The sequence below is a fragment of the Hemitrygon akajei genome, unplaced genomic scaffold (assembly GCF_048418815.1).
Source record: "Hemitrygon akajei unplaced genomic scaffold, sHemAka1.3 Scf000099, whole genome shotgun sequence".
Classification (NCBI taxonomy): domain Eukaryota; kingdom Metazoa; phylum Chordata; class Chondrichthyes; order Myliobatiformes; family Dasyatidae; genus Hemitrygon; species Hemitrygon akajei.
Window position 1 is genome coordinate 935,724 of NW_027331985.1, and position 20,778 is coordinate 956,501.

The 20,778-nt window shown below is 47.5% G+C and overlaps 1 pseudogene; it reads right to left on the bottom strand.

The window, feature by feature from the left end:
- Window positions 1–501: 501 nt before the first annotated feature.
- LOC140723068 (N-acetyllactosaminide beta-1,3-N-acetylglucosaminyltransferase 3 pseudogene) overlaps window positions 502–20,778 on the bottom strand; it is a 35,496-nt pseudogene continuing 15,219 nt past the window's right edge.

Genomic DNA, 20,778 nt, shown 5'->3' on the forward strand with positions numbered 1-20,778 from the left:
CTCCAGATCTCCGATGTCCAGGTTGGCCACTAGTCAAAGCCACCGGACTTACCTCTCAGTGATGGCCATGTCAATGACAGCAACATGACACTGGCAACCGAGTACATTGTCTTAGACAAGACACCTGCCAAATCTAATGCCACTCCCCTTCGCACTACATATGGACTGCCGTCTCTGTATGCATATTGATCTGTTGTCCCCACATGTTCATTGATCTCTTTCCCTCTCTGCAATGTGAATACTCCAGTTAAAGCCATCTCCTGCGTGTGTACTTCTATTTGATATGTAGTTACAGAGACACAATGCAGGCTGACATTTGAGTACAGAAGTGATGACCATAAGTTTCTCTATTCCTCCAACCCTGAGACAATTTTAGATCTAGATTCTTTGTTGTTCTCACAGTTCCAGTCCAAGAAATGCATTTGTCTCTTTCACATTTTGCAAGGGTCATGTGAGAAACGGCAAGAAAAAAATACACAGATATAACTGTTACTAAAGATTTTATTGGTGGCTTATTATACAAATGCCCCAAGTGAACATGCTGTACCTATCTGCACGCAATGCAACACGGACTGCTCACTTGGAATAACTTTACAATTGACTTAAATTGTGATGCTCCTGACAATATTGTAATGTCATTATGGGTGCAGTAAGAATTAGGCTGAGTGATGACACCTGACAGCTTTTCAAACATTTGTGGAATGTAGAAAGGCACCAACCCTATGAATTAATGTATCCTCCAATGTAATTTAGGAATTGAGCTTCTTACATTGCATAAACAACTGATTAACACATGTTTACAAACTGCATTACATTCCAACAGTTGCTACATTCTCTCATGACTCATGTGGTCCTTTTCGTGGGTGCAGACTTCTGGGGAGCACGAGCACACTTCAGATTGGCATCATGCACCGCATCCCACATCAATAGCAGTTCGAAAGGCCGAAAACGGTGCACTAGCAGTAACTCACGGTAATAGCAAGGATTGAAAGAGTCATCTTGGGTTGAAGGAACACTGATTCCAGCTGTCCTGAATCCGCTATGGGAGTCTGGGGCTAGTCCAGCCTTGGCCAGACACATCCCCAAAAATACATCATCAATGGGGTATAGTTCAAGGTCTTGGGCTATGTGGTAAATGATATGAGCTGTATACACAGACATAAGTATCCCCCCTCCACCAGCGTATGGTGGGTACGAGTTGATGGTGGTGACTATTTCTGGCACATAATACTTGCTCGACTTCTGGCGAATGGGCCCAACCCCATAAATGAGATGGCCCACAAACAGGTGTTGGTGAACCTTCATGCCTAGCAAGTAATCAACCATGTTATCTGTGTTAGCAAAAACATCATCATCTCCATTGAAGATGAATTTGGCACTGGGGCAAAATTCACTGACCCACTGCAGCAACTTGTATTGTTTGAGGGTGAGGTTGAAAAAGGTATCCAAGAAATCCCATTGTAGGACATCTCTGTGTTCTCGGTTTTCCATTGCTAATAGCTGATTCAATTTCCTCCTTTCTTTTTCGTCAGGAGAGACACCAGAGATAAAGACTCTCTTAATTAGGACCCCATTGAATTCGCGTTCTTTGCCCCAGGTCTTCCTTACCATTTCCCGCCGATCCTGGTTGAAAGGGTCAGATTTGATCACCAGGAGCAGGAAGACATTCTGAGATCCTTCTCGACCACCACATTTGTTTGGGACGTTTTGAATCATGTTAAATTCTCGACAGTGTTTATACATCAAGAAGTTTTTTATGTGCTCTTTCTCTTGATGAAATGAGGACAGGTGCAGCAATGTCCTGTTCGCGTGGCACTTTGACTTGAGCACTGATTTAGTTGCATCAGCAGTAACAACCTTGGGCAGATCTTTGCGATGAACAGTTTCTGCAACATTATCAGTCTCTCGACATTTGTCATTATCCCGGAACATGAAGAACAATCCCAGAGTAATCAAAACAGTCAACACTACGTTCTCATAGAATCGCCGATATCTTCTCATCTTTCACCTGAAGTAAAGAAAAAGATATGGATTAATTCAAAGAAAACTTTACATTTACATGATACTTGAGAAGAATGGGAAGTTTCAACTGTAATGAGGTTCACTAATGCTTTGTAATATTGACCTCAAACTGATGGTGAGGTAAGGAATAGGCAGGGCCCTACACACTGTTGAAAGTTTAATTGACCTGAAGCATTCCATTCCAGCAGAAAAACAAATCTACCTATGGGATACCATCTCTGTCATTAAACTGAAAATCGCAGAGTTTCTTTCTGGGCATTAAAGATATATGATTCCAACGGCTGTATTCCACCTCTCTTCACAGCTCTCATCACTCCTCTTGGGGCTTAAACTGAACTGAGACATAGAGCAATAGAGCACAATGCAGGCATTTTGGCCCATGATGTTGCACCGACCATTTAATCTGCTCCAAGATCAATTTATCCCTACTCTCTCAAATAGCTCTCCATTTTTCCTTCATCCATGTGTCTATCTAAAAGCCTTTTAAATCTCACTGATGCATCTATCCTTATCACTACCCAGGCTGTGCATTCCATACACCCACAATTTTGTTTTTAAAAAAATACTACTTCTGACAATCCCCTTAATATTTCTCTAATCACCTTAACATTATGCCCTATCATATTAGCCCTTTCTGCCCTGGGAAAAAGTTGTTGGCTCTCCATTCTATCTGTGCATCTTATCAGCTTATACGCCTCTATCAATTCACTTGTCCTCCCCCTTTGCTCTAAAGAGGAAGGCCACAGCTCGCTCAACATTCAGTTTGAGTTCACAGGTTATTGATACTATGGAAGATGATCTGTTATTGATCTGTTATATTAGTAACCGAATATATGGCAGTGCAGGGAAGGTAACGTGTTAGTACAGCTACTGAAAGCATCTGATTTCCAGGGCACTTCAACCTGGTCTATGTATGCCTACAATAGGAGAAACAAAGAGAAGTATACTCAAGGACCTTGGCTTCCTGCTTCTATTTTAACCAGAGAATTGTATACAAAGTTAAATTAGCAGTGGCCCACCCACGCTGCCATCCATTGGTCAAGCCACTTTATGGAAGGCTATAACTAAGGCATAACTAGTCCCAAAGGCAAGGCTACTTCCACCCAGACATTCAGTCGTTAGCAATTGTGACAAGACAGCGAAGCCATCGCAGGCCCATATCAATTGAAGGAAAATGGCACCAGCATCACCTACGGCAGGAATTTACGCTTCATGAAGAGCAGTGAACCTTGGACTCCAGGAGCCAAGAGAAAGCACAATTAACTGACAGCAGAACAGGGCAGATAGTTAGCATGATCCACAATGTGTATGAGTAAAACCCTGGATGCCAGGAGCCCTGAAAAGACGCCAGTGACTGATAGCAGAACGATGTGTACAAGTAAAACTATTTGCACTGGGATGCAACTTGTGTCACTTTAGAATTATGGAATCCTAGAGTAATGCGATCTAAACAGGCCCTTCGGCTCAACTGGTCCATACCAACCACAGCATCCTCCCTGATAGTCCCAGTTGTCTAGTTTGGCCCATAACTCTCCAAGCCTCTCCCTTCCATGTACCCGTCCGAATGCCGGTTAAATGTTGCAGATGAACCCACTTCAACCACTTCCTCTGGTAGCTTCTTCCGGGTACTCACTGTCCTCCGTGTACAGAGGTTATCCCCAAGGTCTCTTTTTAATTTTTTCCCTCTTCTCTTCTATCTGTGACCTCTCATGTTGGACTCTCCAATAATGGCAATCCACCTTATCAATACCCCTTATGATTTTAAACTTCTGAGGTCACCTCTCATTCTCCAAGGAATAAAGGTCCAGCATGGCCAGCCTCTCTGTAACCCAGGCCCTCTGGTCCAAAGAGCATCCTCGTAAATTCCTTCTGCACCCTCTCCAACTTGACAGCGTCCTTCCTATAACAAGGTAACCAAAATTGTAGATAATATTCCAAAAGTGGTTTCAGCAGCAACTTATGTAACTGCAGATAATCCCCCGCTCCTAAACTCTACACCATAACTGATGAAGGCTAGCATGCTAAAAGGTTTTTTCACCATCTTGCTTTTCAGTGAACTATGCACTTGCCAGTCCCTTGCCTTTCAATGTACAAATCCTACTACATTTGAATGTCTATCATCTCACATATAACCATATAACAATTACAGCACGGAAACAGGCCTTCTAGTCCGTGTCGAATGCTTACTCTCACCTAATCCCACCGACCTGCACTCAGCCCATAACCCCCCATTCCTTTCCTGCCCATATACCTATCCGTTTTTTTAAATGACAATATCGAACCTGCCTCTACCACTTCTACTGGAACCTTGTTCTACACAGCCTCCACTCTCTGAGTAAAGACGTTCCCCCTCGTGTTACCCCTAAACTTTTACTCCGTCTCTCAACTCATGTCCTCTTGTTTGAATCTCCCCAACTCTCAATGGAAAAAGCTTATCCACGTCAACACTATCTATCCCCCTCATAATTTTAAATACCTCTATCAAGTCTCCCCTCAACTTTCAACGCTCCAAAGTATAAAGACCTAACTTGTTCAACCTTCGTCTGTAACTTAGGTGCTGAAACCCAGGTAACATTCTAGTAAATCTCCTCTGTACCCGCTCTATTTTGTTGACATCTTTCCTATAATTCGGTGACCGGAACTGCACACAATATGCCAAATTTGGCCTCACCAATGTCTTGCACAATTTTAACATTACATCCCAACTCCTATACTCAATGCTCTGATTTATAAAGCCCAGCATACCAAAAGCTTTCTTCACCATCCTATCCACGAGATTCCACCTTCAGGGAAATATGCACCATTATTCTCAGATCACTCTGTTCTACTGCATTCCTCAATACCCTACCATTTATTATGTATGTTCTATTTTGAATAGTCCTATCAAAGTGCAGCACCTCACACTTATCAGCATTAAACCCATCTACCATCGTTCAGCCCACTCTTCTAACTGGCCTAAATCTCTCTGTAAGCTTTGAAAACCTACTTCATTATCCACAACGGCATCTATCATACTATCATCTGCATACTTACTAATCCAATTTACCACCCCATCATCCAGATCATTAATGTATATGACAAACAACATTAGACCCAGTACAGATCCCTGAGGCACACCACTGGTCACCGGACTCCAACCTGACAAACAGTTATCCACCACTACTCTCTGGCATCTCCCATCCAGCCACTGTTGAATCCATTTTACGACTTCAATATTAATACCTAACGATTGAACCTTCCTAACTAACCTTCCGTACGGAACCTTGTCAAAGGTCTTACTGAAGTACATATAGACAACATACACTACTTTACCCTCGTTAACGTTCTCTTTAACCTCTTCAAAAAATTCAATAAGATTGTCAAACATGACCTTCTACGCAGAAATCCATGTTGTCTGCTCCTAATCTGACCCTGTCTATCTAGATAATTATATATACCATATCTAAGAATAGCTTCCATTAATTTACCCACCACTGACGTCAAAATTACAGGCCTATAATTTCTAGGTTTACTCTTAGAACCCTTTTTCAACAATGGATCAACATGCGCAATACGCCAATCCTCCTGTACCACCCCCGTTTCTAATGACATTTGAAATATTTCTGTCAGAGCCCCTGCTATTTCTACACTAACCTCCCGCAAGGTCCTAACAAATATTCTGTCACGTCCCAGAGACTTATCCACTTTTATATTCCTTAATAGCGCCAGTACTTCTTCTTCTTTAAACAGCTCAGGTATTTGTAAAGTAAAGGTGATAGCGGGGTAACACACCGACGGGAGTAACGTAAGTAGACCCATTAGTCATGAAAGTCATCTGATAGATAGGGTTATTTATTTCCAGTAAGTGAACACTAATCTGATGGTGAAATATGTTGTACACTTTTGGACATGGCTATCTCCAGTTTGTAATTACCACACAGTTGCTGCCCCATTGTGGACAAATATTGAAGATTGCTTTATAAAGTTTTTGACTCTGAGGTCGGTGCTGCTCCAGGTAGCCGGGCACAGTTAAATCTGGCGAAAGGGAACGTCCGATGTTCAAAAGAAAAGATTATTCCAAAATCATAACTTCTCACCAGAGTTCACATGTCCCATCCTTCTACTGTGTCTTTCCTATAAGCCCACAGCGATTTCTGCCCTCAGCTGTCACTGGAGTTTATAGTCTGACAGTAAATTGGTCCCAAAGTAAACAATGATTTAATGCGATGACACCACCCGATCTGAACCAGGATACGGGTCGCGGTTGCTCCTTGGAGCAGATCGATTTGTCGTGAGATACAGTATGTAATCTTTGTCACCGTCTACTGAGGTGCAAAATTAAGCCTGGATCGAACAGCACATCAGAACCATTGGCTCGAATGAGTTTTTGTGTCGTCTAGTTCTTGCGCTGTGAAGCAGGGTCTGGAGTTACGTGCTGATAAGTGTGACGTGCAGGCTTATGTGTGTGTTGTCAACTGAACATTACTCTGATTGTGTTCACTTACTGTTTGGTCCCACGGAATTCCGGTGCTCGGATTCGCTGGTAACAGACCAGCACAGAGTAAACACAGAGACTGTACTGGGTGGGCAGCTCTACGATGAGTTAATACGCCCACTTGTGACGGCAGGTTTTCTAGTGTTTCTTGTTATGGTCCGGAGCCCCCATTCCGGGTATTGATCTGGTCCGTGGACTCCGGACCCCGGGTCTTGTAGCCGTCCCTCCTTTCATCCTTTGAGTCAATTAGTCACACCTGTGGATCATTGTGGCTTATTTGGACTCAAGGAGGCGCACCAGATGCCCATCGGCTGGTAGGTGGATATAAGGGGCTCTGAGAGTGAGTCTAGTTGGGGGTTGTGCTGCTCTGAATCTGATTTGTTTTGCTTCCCTGGTAGGTGCTGGTCCCGCGGTTCCGTCCGGTTTGCCTTGCTCGCGCTGTCTGACTGTCCATCCCGTTCATCCCGTTTTGACCTCGTCTTCTGGTGTTGCGCTGGTCGCCCTGTTTTCCCTGTGCCGATCCGTGCGTCATATTTGTCCTGCTGGTGCCGATCGCCTGGTCTTCCTTCCTGTTCTCCCCGGCTTGTAGTACCCACCGCTAATCAACTAGTTCTGTGAGTCAGTTTCGGAGTCACACTAGACTTAGTCCCCTTCCTACCCCTCGCCCCCGTCGGGCAGGTCAGGCCAGATTGCCGTTACCTGGCAGAGGGCTCTGCCTCTTTACCTACTCCTCGCCTCCTTCGGGTAGGTCAGGCCAGATTGCCGTTACCTGGCGGAGGGCTCAGCCACTATCTACCCCTTGCCCCCGACAGGTGGTACCCCGCACCTGCCCAGGTTTACCGCGTCTTGCCCAGGCCTCTGTTCACGCCTGGGAGGCGGAAGTGCCAAGAAGTCATGCGGCCCGTCCGAAGGTCTCTGCCCCTTACCTACCCCTCGCCTCCGTCAGGTAAGTCAGGCCAGATTGCCGTTACCTGGCGGAGGACCCTGCCTTGCCATAAACTCCAAGACCCTGCCTTGCCTGAACCCTGAGAATCCTCCTGCCTTGCCTGAACTATCTCTGAACCCCAGGATCACCTTTGAATTCCACGTCCCTCACGCACGGTCACCCCACCTTGTTCTATCGTTTAGTTGTCCCCGTCCTGCCCCTAGTACTTCAGTGCCTGCGTCCTGCATTTGGGTCCATTCCATGTCCCCTCATGACATTTCTACCATTTCAATACTGTCTTTAACATTGTATGGCTTTGCAGAACCGCCTGATTTCTTTGCAGGAGTGAGTGTGCTATTTTAGCAAAGACCACAAGTATCTGTCAGTGGTATTTAAAATTAAACTTTGAGTTAAATCTCATTGTTGATAACAAATGTCGATGTGCACTGTATTGTGCTCCTCCGGTATCTAATAATACGGCCACTGATTGTATATCCGTGGTTTCCTACTGCCGTTGCCCATTCAGTTCAATGTTCGACACGTTACGCGTCCAGCGATGCCTCTCTGCACAGTGCAGTATTAACGTGATTATTTGAGTTACTGTCGCCTTCCTGGCAGATTGAATCAGTTCCGCCTTTATCCACCGATCTCTCTCATCACCAAGACGATTTTCTCTCTCAGAAATGCCGCTACCTGATCTTTTTTTTCCCAGCACCATTCTCCGCAAACTGAGACTGTTGAACGGGACAATCCAGGAGTTCAGCAGTTCCTGCGATATTCAAACTGCACCCTCTGGCACTGACAACATTTCACTCTCAAAATCACTGAGATGACACTTCATCTCCATGGTGATGATTGTTTGGAGACAGAACGTACCAAGCTCCTTGTACCAAGCTCCTTGTACCAAGGAACAGGACGCGGAGAGACCCGCTGATAAAGCTGTGGGTTTGGTTAATGATTATCACCAGGAGCTGACTGAACAATAATAAGGTCAGAAGCCGTATTTACTGAAATATAAGCATCACAAAGGCAGTCAGCCACATTTATGAACACGAATGGGATTGATAATGTTGATCGACATTAGAAATGTAGCAAATCGCTTTTAAGTGAATTAATAATTCCTTTCGTCTAATTGAATGCATCGACTTCCTGTGCACGTCCCGGGGGAGACCGGTGTAGTTGGAGGTGTTATCGGAAACGCCGCACTTTCAACCCGGCTCCGAATCATCAGCAAAGGCTCGGGAGGTGCGAGCTTCCCGCATCTCGGAACTGTCCCCGGGCTACTGCTTGCAACAGCGGGAGGCCGATCCGTCCACACTCGGGGATTTACCGATCCCCGACCGAGGGAACTGAGGATTCGCTTTGCTTATTCCTTCACTGGCGGGATAGACATGATCTGTCCATCCGAGACTGCATTTCTGTTGGTGCTCAAAAGTATGGAACCACCCACATTGGAGATTACAGCCGGGGCGGGGGGTGGTCGTGGGGGGAGGCGGTGTAAGGAGTTGATTGTTCCATTATATAGTCGGTTGGTGAGACCTGTTGTGGATCACCATCTGCAGTGTTGTTTCCCTTCTGTCAGATGTGACTGGGTGGGTGGGAGATCAGAAGAAGTTTTACCAGACAGATACCTGCCCCCGTGAGTTTTTCTATGAGGAATCTATTGTGATCTTGACTTGTAGTGTTACATTAAACAGGGGAGACATGCTTGTATACAGTACAGTTTTTATTAAATAACAATACACTCGATTGTATCCGCGGATATTTAATTTCATTTGTATCCCGCATTCACTGTGACCATGAATGATGATCTCGGCTCATCAATCCTGTCTCTCACCTGTAACATCTCACTCATTTGTGTAGGATTACAATATTAGTTGAAGGACTCTCCTTCTCCTGTATTTTTCCTGCCATACCCTGGGCTCGTAACTTGTAACTGTTACCTTACTAGGTGTTGCATTCAATTAAACCTCTGGTAGTTCTAGCTAACAAAAAGAAAACGATTCCTGAAAAACTCAATGAGATAAAAGGTCCAAGATGACACTTCACAATGAAGACAAAGGTTAGAGGAAACATTGCTGATGTACTGTACATCATTGAGGTGAGTACACACGGGTTGGAGAGAGGTTGCACGAGATGTGAGTGAATGAGGAGATGGAACCATGTGGGTGAGGGATCAAGGACAGTCACTGGTGGTCATTCAGCAATACACGGGGACTGAATAATACGATGGAAAAAGATCCTAAAATGACAAACCCAGATCAAACAACAATAACTTTGGCTTAGGCACATTGCCCCTCCCTAAACCTTATCAAAACGCCATACAAAATATACCTTCCGGATACATAACGCCTTCATAAGGCCACTGGTCTACTCTTGACTGCAAGGAACTGCAGAAAACTGTGGGCACAGCTGAGGACATGACAGAAACCAGACTCCCCTCCCTGGACTGTGACTGCACTTCCCATTGCATCAGTAAAGCAGGCAGCATCAAAGATCCTCATAACCCTCGCTATTCTCTCTTCTCAGCCGGGTCGAAGATTTAAAATAACATTGAAAACACATAGCACCAGGCTGCAGGAAACCTTCCAGGCTGCTGTTGTAAGCACATTGAATGTTCCCCGGTGATAAGTTGGACTCTTGACCTCACAGTATAACTCGATGTACACTGTACACTTTTGAGAAACCGAGATAACTGGAAAAGGCTTATTTGTCGCATTTAATGGGGTTATAAAACCGGAAACAGTGGCTGCGCTTCGGCAAGTCGGAACAGTGGTATAGATTCAATGAAAAATAAACACAACGATGGCCACCCAAAACGAGAGGCCGTGAGAGATCTGGATCTCACTGCCTTGTCTGAACGGGCGAAAGATGGATCTACTCAGACAGATGGAGCAGTGTCCCGAAGGTGCGATTGCTCGGTTTAACCTTCTCTGTCTGCAAGAACACAACAGGTGGAAGGGCCGTTTCCCGTGCCCTGGAAAGATGTAAAACAATCGTACACACCAGCTATCGTTCCAGGTGAAGTTTGGACCCGATGCGGGGCCGGGTGATGAAGGTAAATTTCCCGGGATAAACCACAATGGATGAGTGCGGTCTCGGTATCACCACCCCATCACGCTCCCAGCACCAGGGCAAGAGGGGCTGAGCGGCGGCTCATCTCAGTCGGTATGTTGTGAAGGTCCCAGAACACAGACTGACCCCGGCAGGTTCTGTCCAGCAAGCGCAGAGAGGCCGCCAGAGCGGGGAAGTTAACTGGGAGCATTACCTTACATCAGACGTCCACACTCGGGACCAGCCTCAGTACTCACCGATGAGAACTTGTTTTCACGCCCGGACAGTGAACCCTCCCCCGGATTCCCGACTCTGGGGGTGATGGTCGTCTCCTAATCCGGATCCTACAGACGATCCGCCGCCGCCGCCGACCCGCTTCAACACAGAACTGAAGGAAAGTCAGGACTGTAATTTATGTCATCAGAGCTGGGGGCGGAGCCTCGGAAACAAGGCAGATCTGCGGTAAAATGGGAGCGGGAGAAGGGCTCACGTGACTTACACATCTATGTACGTCCATGAAATTTTGCAAAATTTTGCAATTTTCGCCGTTAGCCGAGATTCTAACAACAAAACTTTCTTAAGAATATGCGAATATATCACAGATCTTGTACTGATGTTTAGACTGTGACGAGATCTGAAAGATTATTCTAAAGTGGACTGTTCCTTTAAACGAGAGAGAGAGGGAGCGAACAGCTTGTATGCTAATTCAGCATCAGGGAGACAGAATATCTGTGAGTTGCCTTGGAAACTGAAAGGCGGAGCTATGTGATGGACAGCTCGTGTTCTGCACTTGGAGATATATACAAGGTCGTTGACTTTTTAATCAGACACACACCAGAGACACACAAGACACACCACAGGAGACACACACCAGAGACACACAAGACACACCACAGGAGACACACGACCCCTGAGGCAAGGAGGACGCTGGTGAGCTTTGTGTGCCCACGACAAGGGTAGGGTTTTTGCTCGCAGTGTGGACAGAAGCTAAAACTCTGGGAGAGAGTTAAGAAGTCCTTTCTTATCCTCTCTCCCCTTCTCCCCTTCCATCTATCTCTCTCTCTCCCGACTTTCCGCTCTATTTCCGGCCATTCTCCTTTCATCCCTATCTTTCTCAAAACCTCTCACTCACTGTCACTGCCTCTCACTCGCTATCCCTACCTCCTTCCCCTCACTTCTCTTTACCACCTCACTCTCTCGTCCCCACTCTGTTTCAAATCTCTTTCTCTTCCTTCCTCCCCCTCTATCGCCATTTCTCTTTCAGACCAGTCTCTCTCCCTCTATCTCTCTCTTTGCACTCTCCCCTTCCCTTTTCACTCTCAATCCTCCCTCCATCTCTCTCCCCCCACTCGCCATCTCCATCTTTCTCGTTATATCTCTCTGTTCCCCACCTTTCCATCTCGCTCTCTGCCACTCAGCCTCTCCAGTAGTCTCTACCCCGTTTCGTCGCCCATTCTCCCTCTCAAACACTCCCCCGCTTATCTCACTCTCTCCTTGGTGACGTCAGTCTTCAAGGCTGTCGTCAATAGCAGGAAAATCGAGTCGAGTCCTGCACAGCACAGGTTTCGATGGTGATTGGGAGCTTCCGGTACCCCGGGGTGTGGGCGGGGCGGGATTGGAGGTAGAGATGACAGATGTGAAAGAGAGCTAGAAAGAGAGACGAGGGGTAACGATGTGAGGAGGAGCGGAAGAGAGAAGGATGAGTGAGTTTTGCGCTGAGCAATCAGGAGAAGAGTGAGTGACACAGTAAGTGGGGAAGATAGGAGGAGGGGACATGGGAGAGGAGATAGTGAGAGAGGTGAAAGAGGAGAGATGATAGCGGGAAAGGGAGGACGAGAGAGGGGGAGAGCGAAGGAAAAAAAGGTGGAGAGAGAGAGAAGGCGAGGAACAAGAAAGAATGAAGACGGAGAAGAGCCTGAGTGGGAGCAGGGGAGAAGGGAAGAGAGAGGAGGAAGAGAAGGCGGGGGACAGAGGTAGAGGAAGAGAAGTGAAGGTGGGATAGCGCGGGAAGAAATGGGGGATTAAAGGGGAGAAGTAGCGAGGGGGAGGAGAGAGCGAGAGAGAGGCAGAGTGGAGCGAGGTGGAAGGTGTAGAGAGGAGAGAGGGAGAGAAACGGTTAGAGAAGGGGGACGGGGAGGAGCGAAGGAGTGTCAGATAGGAGCGAGAGAGGCTCTACTCCACCTTTCGTTGCCCCACCCTGCAAAGTTCCGCACCTCTGTCCCTTCAGTCCTGAAACATTCTGCTCTCGGTAGCCTCGCTCTCCCCTCTATCGTCGCCCATCCCTTTCAGACTGGTGGACTATTTGTGCTGGGTACCATTGATAGCCGTTATCGAGGTATTGTCCAATGAATCGCATTGACCCTCATTCTCTGCTTTCCTTTACACCCTGTCTCCGCGCCGTGCATCCCACCTACTGTCGGCAGCCATCTTGCTGGAGGAAGTCTACCCCGCGCAATTTCATCCTCCACACTAAGTGAATCACTCCCTCGCACTCACCTTCTTGTCACACCCCTTCCCGTCCCATCACTCGCAAACCCCTTCCCTCCCCTTCCATTCGTCGGCACCAAACTCGATGTTGTGCTTCTTATGCTGGATGGCTGCCATTTTCCAATATCAATGTTTACCCCCACCTCCGAGCAGTGCCATCCAGGGAGTTGTTACCGTACTCGCCCCATCGTCCCCAATACGCTCTCCTCCCTATAGCCTTGCCACCTCTTCCAACATCCGTCTCAGCTTGGGTGGCGAACACATTCTGATGGCACTTTTGCGCCCACACTTTCCTTTGTCATTGAGTGAGTCGCTCCCCTCTCCCTCTGTTGCAACTCTCAGATCTCCGTCCCATTAACCATGAACCCGTCTGCGACACCTCGCTCCCCGTGTTTCCCCCAACCAAACCCTCTTCCCCCAACTGCAGCCGTCCATTTTATGCTGCCCAGCTGCCAATCTGAGAAGGAACCGTCACCAGTCACCCTCCCACCACTGTTGTGTGAGTCACTCCCGCACAGCCATCATCCTGTCCCTCGACTTCCATTCCTCTCATTCCCTTTCCCTTTGCATCGGTTCCCTCCTCCTTGCCGAGCCCTTGTTTTAATCAAGGTGGCAGTCATTGTGTGAGTAAACACAAGGAAATCTGCAGATGCTGGAAATTCAAACAACACACACAAAATGCTGATGGAACACAGTAGGCCAGGCAGCATCTATAAGGAGAAGCACTGTCGACGTTTCGGGCCGAGACCCTTCGTCAAGACTAACTGAAAGGAAAGATAGTAAGAGATTTGAAAGTAGTGGGGGGAGGGGGAAATGTGAAATGATAGGAGAAGACCTGAGGGGGTAGGATAAATCTTAGAGCCGGAAAGGTGATTGGCAAAAGTGATACAGAGCTGGAGAAGGGAAAGTGTCATGGAACGGGAGGCCTCGGGAGAAAGAAAGGGGGAGGGGGAAGCAGCAGGGGGAGATGGAGAACAGGCAAACAACTAAATATGTCAGGGATGGGGTAAGAAGTGGAGAAGGGGCATTAACGGAAGTTAGAGAAGTCAATGTTCATGCCATCAGGTTGGAGGCTATCCAGCAGGTAATAAAGTGTTGTTCCTCCAACCTGAGTTTGGCTTTATTTTGACAGTAGAGGAGGCCGTGGATAAACATATCAGAATGGGAATGGGACGTGTAATTAAAATGTGCGGCCACTGGGAGATCCTGCTTTTTCTGGCAGACCGAGCGTAGGTGTTCAGAGAAACAGTCTTCGAGTCTGCGTCGGGTCTCACCAATATATAAAAGGCCACACCTGGAGCACCGGATGCAGTATACCACACCAGCCGACTCACAGGTGAAGTGTCGCCTCACCTGGAAGGACTGTCTGGGACCCTGAATGGTGGTGAGGGAGGAAGTGTAAGGGCAGGTGTAGCACTTGTTCCGCTTACAAGAATAAGTGCCAGGAGGGTTTTCGGTGGGAAGGGATGGGCGGGACGAGTGGATAAGGGAGTCGCGTAGGGAGCGATCCCTGCGGAAAGCAGAAAGAGGGTGGAGGGAAAGATGTGCTTAGTAGTGGGATCCCGCTGGAGGTGGCGGAAGTTACGGAGAATTATAAGTTGGACCTAGAGGTTGGTGGGGTGGTAGGTGAGGAGAAGGGGAACCCTATCCCAAGTGGTCTGGCGGATGGATGGGGTGAGGGCAGATGTGCGGGAAATGGGAGAGGTGCGTTTGAGAGCAGAGTTGATGGTGGAAGAAGGGAATCCACTTTGTTTAAAAAAAGAAGACATCTCCTTCGTCCTGGAATGAAAAGCCTCATCCTGAGAGCAGATTCGGTGGAGACGGAGGAATTGTGAGAAAGGGATAGCATTTTTGCAAGAGACAGGATGGGAAGAGGAATAGTCCATGTAGCTGTGAGAGTCTGTAGGCTTATACTAGATATCAGCAGATAGGCCGTCTTCAGAGATGGAGACAGAGAGGTGAAGAAAGGGGCGGGAGGTGTCGGAAATGGACCAGGTAAATTTAAGGGCAGGGTGAAAGTTGGAGGCAAAGTTAATGAAGTCAACGAGCTCAGCATGCATGCAGGAGGCAGCGCCAATGCAGTCGTCGATGTAGCGAAGGAAAAGAGGGGGACGGATACCCGTATAGACTTGGAACATGGCCTGTTCCACAAAACCAACAAAAAGGCAGGCATAACTGGGACCCACGCGGGTGCCCATGGCTACACTCTTGGTTTGGAGGAAGTGGGAGGAGTCAAAAGTGAAATGATTGAGAGTAAGAACTAATTCTGCTAGACGGAGGAGAGTGATGGTAGAGGGGAATTGGTTAGGTCTGGAATCCAAAAAGAAGTGGAGAGCTGTGAGACCTTCCTGATGGGGGATGGAGGTATATAGGGACTGGACGTCCATGGTGAAAATAAGGCGGTGGGGGCCAGGGAGCTTAAAATCATTGAATGTCACGTGAGAAGTGTCACGAAAATAGGTGGGGAAGGATTGAATAAAGGGGGATACAACAGTGTCAAGGTATGCAGAAATTAGTTCGGTGGTATAGGAGCAAGCTGAGACTATGGGTCTACCTGGACAGGAAGGTTTGTGGATCTTGGGTAGGAGGTAGAAACGGGAAGTGCGGGGTGTGGGAACTATGAGGTTGGTGACAGTGGATGGGAGATCCCCAGAGCTGATAAGGTTGGTAATGGTGTGGGAGACAGTGGCCTGCTGCTCCTTAGTGGGGTCATGACCGAGGGGTAAATAAGAGGAGGTATCAGCGTTGTCGCTGTGCCTCGGCCAGGTAGAGGTCAGTCCGCCAGACTACAAAAGCGCCCCCCTTATCAGCGGGTTTTATAGTGAGGTTGGGATTGGTGCGGAGGGAGTGGAGAGCAGAGTGTTCGGAATGAGTGAGGTTGAAATTGGAACAAGGTGTGGTGAAGTGGTGAAGTCGAGACGGTTGATGTTCCGTCGGCAATTAGCAATAAAGAGATCCAGAGCAGGCAGAAGACCAGAGTGGGGTGTCTATGAAGAGGAGGGGGGTTGAAGACGGGAGAAAGGGTCATCGGTTGGGGGTGGGATAGTCTTTGCCAAAATGTGAGCTCGGAGACAGAGCCGGTGGAAGAAGAGTTCAGCGTCATGGTGTACGCGGAACTTGCTGAGGTGTGGGCGAAGGGGGACAAAGGTGAGGCCCTTACTGAGGACAGAGCGCTCTGCTCAGAGAGTGGAAAGTCAGAGGGGATGATAAAGACCCGGCACGGATGAGAGCTGGGATCAGAGGAGGGAGGCTGGTTGAGTCATTGGAGAGGGGAGGGTTGGGGTGAGAGGAAGATGGAGCCTCTGAGGTTCCAGCGGTTAACGGTGGGATCTGAGGGAGAGGGGATTGTAGAGCTGGCATGGGAAGGGAAAACGGGGGTCACAATCGAAGCATGTGTGGAGTCGCAGTTGCAGGCTGCTCCCACCCCCAACAATGACCCCTTTTCCTACTTTAATTTCCAGCGTCTGCCGATTTCCTCGTGTTTCTGTTATCACTACACCTTTCCAGGACCTGTTTCGCTATCTGCTCCTCCATATACCTGTTACTATTGGGCGGCCTAGAAAAACACCCAGTAAAGTTATTGATCCCTTCCTGTTCCTAACCTCCACAAAGACTCAGTAGACAACCCCTCCATGGCGTCCACTTTTTCTGCAGCCGTGACACTATCTCTGATCAACAGTGCCATGCCCCCACCAGTTTTGTCTCCCTCCCTATCCTTTCTGAAATATCTAAAACCCGGCACTCGAAGTAACCGTTCCTGTGCCTGAGCCAGCCAAGTCTCTGTAATGCCCATCACATCATATCTCCAAGTAGTGATCCAGGCTCTAAGCTCATCCGCTTTGTTCACAACACTCCTTGCATTAAAATAGACACATCACAAAGCGTCGGTCTGAGCGCGTCCCTTCTCTATCAGCAGTCTATCCTCACTCTCGCACTATCTACAAGCTTTCTCTATTTGTGAGCCAGCCTCCTTTTCCCCAGTCTCTTCAGTTCCGTTCCACCCCAAGCAATTCTAGTAACACTCTCCCCGGTAGCCTTTGCAAACCTCCCCGCCAGGATATTGGTCCCCCTGGGATTCAAGTGCCGCCCATCCTTTTTGTACAGGTCACACCTGCCCCAAAAGAGGTCCGAATGATCCAGAAATCTGAATCCCTGCCCCCTGTTTCAATGCCTCATCCACGCAACTATCCTTCACCTCATTCTATTCCCTCGCGTGGCACAGGCACTATTCCCGAGATTACTACCTTTGGGGTCCTTCTTCTCAATTTGCTTCCAAACTCCCTATAGTCTTTTTTCAGGAAATCTTCCCTTTTCCTACCTGTGTCATTGGTGCCAATATTTACCATGACCTCTGGCTGTTCTCCCTCCCACTGCAGGATATCTTGGACGCGATCTGAAACATCCCGGACCCTGGCACCTGGGAAGGCAAACTACCATCTGAGTTTCCTTCCTGCGTCCACAGAATCACCTGTCTGACCCCTGACTATAGAGTCTCCGATCACTACAGCCTGAGTATAGGCGACGTTTCGAGCCAAGACCCGTCTTCCGGACTGGAAGTAAGACATTAAAAGTCAGCGTTAGAAATGGTGGAGGAGAGGAAGAGGTAAATGGAATTAATCAGGTGAAATTAGGAGGGGGGAGTGGTGAAGCAAAGAGCTGGGGGGTCAGTTTGATAAAAGACTGGAGAAGGGAGAATCTGATAGGATTCTGGCAGAAGGCCTTGGAAGAAAGGGAAGGAGAAGAGGAACCAGAGGGAGGTGATGTGCAGGTTTGGAGATAAAGTGAGAGAGCCTTCTCGAACTTCCGATAATTACACCCCTCCACCATTTTCCTTTACCAGCCCGACTCCCATTTCCTTCTCTCACCCTCCCATCATCTTCCTTTGATGTTCGCCCCCCCCCTTCCCAGTCTTCAGTGAAACTGAGAAAAGAGGCATTTCCACGTCCAAAACGGTTTCTTATTGTCAATCTTGTGACATCCGTTCAAACGATTTTGCAATATCTGGCACGGCCGCATATCTATAGTTTGACAGAGAAGCAGGGATCCCGGCGGGTAGAGGACAGTCAGACAGAAAGTCTAATTGCCAGGTAGATAGACAGATGGATGGCTAGATAGATAGACGGATCGACACCGAGACAGATAGGGAGATCGTTATGTTGTCCAAAAAGAACTGTAATCTAAAAGTCAGTAAACTGGAAAAAGGCAATATTGACAATTTCCAACACTGAGATGCTGAGATGAGTGTTCTGGCATTTCTCTCCGTAAGTTTTATAAAGGATGACCTGGATGAGGAAGTGGAGGGATAGGTTAGTACATTTGCTGATGACACAAAGGTTAGGGGTATTGTGGATCGTTTGGAGGGCTGTCGAGGTTATAGCGGGACCCGGATTGGAAGCGAAACTGGGCTGAGAAGTGGAAGATGGAGTTCGACCCAGATAAGTGTGAGGTGGTTCAATTTAGAAGGTAAATATGATGGCAGAATATAGTATGAATGGTAAGACTCTTGGCAGTGTGGAGGATCAGAGGGATCTTGGGGTCTGAGTCCACAGGACACTCAAAAATGCTGCGCAGCCTGACTGTGTGGTTCAGAAGGCATACGGTGTATTGGCCTTCATCAACCTTGTGATTGAGTTCAAGTGCCAAGAGGTAATGTTACTGCTATATAGGACCCTGGTCAGACCCCACTTGGGGTACTGTGCTTGGAGTGCAGTTCTGGTCGCCTCACTACAGGAAGGATGTGGAAGCCATAGAAAGGGTGCAGAGGAGATTTACAAGGATTTTTCTGATTGGGGAGCATGCCTTATGCGAATAGGGTGAGTGAACTTGGTCTTTTCTTCTTGGACAGATGGAGGATGAGAGGTGCTCTAATAGAGGTGTATAAGATGATGAGCGGCTTAAATCTTGTGGAGATTCAGAGGCGTTTTCTCAGGGCTGAAATGGCTAACACGAGAGGGCACAGTTTTAAGATGCTTGGGAGAAGTTACAGAGGCAATGTCAGGGGTAAGTTTTTTTACGCAGAGAGTGGTGAGTGCCTGGAATGGGCTGCCGGCGACGGTGGTGGAGGTGGATACAACAGGGCCTTTTATGAGACTTCTGGATAGGTACATGGAGATAAAAAGAAGAGGGCTGATGGGTAACCCTAGGAAATTTCTAAAGTATGTTCATGTTTGGGAGAGCACTGTTGGACGAAGGGCCTGTGTATTATGCTGTAGGTTCTCTATGTTTCTCTAGTTCTATGTTCTCAGTTCATTCCATACAGCCAATGCTCACAGCATCCTCTCCTCCCACTATCATGCTGTTGCATTTGCTCCTGAGGCCACTGTCTCTACCCTGAGAGGCGGTGACCACAGCGCGATAAAAAATGTGCAACTTTTCTTGCAGCTCTGGTGGGCTGTTACCCTGGAAACGGAGGAAGTGGCTCACCAAAAATAACCGAAAAGGGAAATAACAAACTCAACATCGTATGCTGTTAGTTTAATTATGACAAAGTTTAACACTGCAGCCATTTAGAAATGAAGAATCTAAAATTGTAAAGTCTGCTTTTAACGTGCTGTATTCAATAATCCTCTGATAGTTCTGGCTAACAAAAAATGACAATAGTTAACGATCAATAATATATTAACCTCTGCCGTGAATATATCCAGTGACAGCCCCAATCACCATCTGTTGCAGCAAACTCCACAGATCGACCACTCTTTAGCTGAAGAAGTTTCTCTCAGTTTTAAAGGGAAGCTTGATTATTCCGAGGCTGTCCTCTCAGACCCCAGACTCTCAGTCTGATGGAAACATCCTCCACATGTCCACTGTATCCAGGCTGTTCAATATTCTGTGGGTTTAAATAAGATCCCGTCCACCTCTGTACTTCTGAACATTATTATGTACAAGCTTAGAGTTATCAAATGCTTGTCATACGAGCTGTGGTTGATAAGTTCGTGGCCCAAGGTAGTAGGAGTCAAGTTCAGAAAACCCAGCACATTTATTTTTCAACATAGTCCCCGCCTACATTTACACGCTTAGTTCAGCGGTCGTGGAGCAAACAGATCCCTTCTTTGCAGAATTCGACATCTTGGACCTCCAGAATTGGTCGACAGTAAGAGTGATTGATAAGTTCATGGCCTATGGCAGAAGGAGACGAGTTATACAGCCCTCGTTAGATGCACATTCAGAACAACTCTTTGAGTGATTATACATAAAGTTTGAAGTTAATAACATCTCCTTCCACCTCAGGCCACAGACTTATCAATCACCCCCGTACAGAAACCCTCTCGTTCCTGAGATTACTCTTGTGAACCACGTGAGCCACAGTTGTACTGAACACATCTGCTTCATTTCCAACGATTGACAGACAGGAGACAATGAGGGGCGATTTCCAAACACAGTTTGAAAACCAAACTCACGGGTCTATTTCTACTGTTGCAAACACGGTACAGCCCAGTTACTCACAGCGTCTCACTGAGGGATGGGATGGTAACTCATCCTCTCCTCGGTATGGCAGTCACTTCTTCCAAAGAAACTCCCGAAACAAACATCTGAGCCCAGAACAGAAATACTGGCTCAACACCTCATAAACCTGGGAAGCTTGAACCCCGGGTCCATTGTACTTGGATCTAAAACTGTGATATCTCAGGACCTAACCTCACAGGGTCACACAGCTGAATCTGCCACTCACCGACCCCCGAATCCTCACACATCGTCCCCGTATCTCACACTGAGTGGTGTAATCAGAAATGTCCCCATAGCCAATGCCCAGCACCCCAAGGCTTTTGATTCATTGTGAAAGGAGGAACATCCAGCCCCCATCTGTGGAAGTACTGAC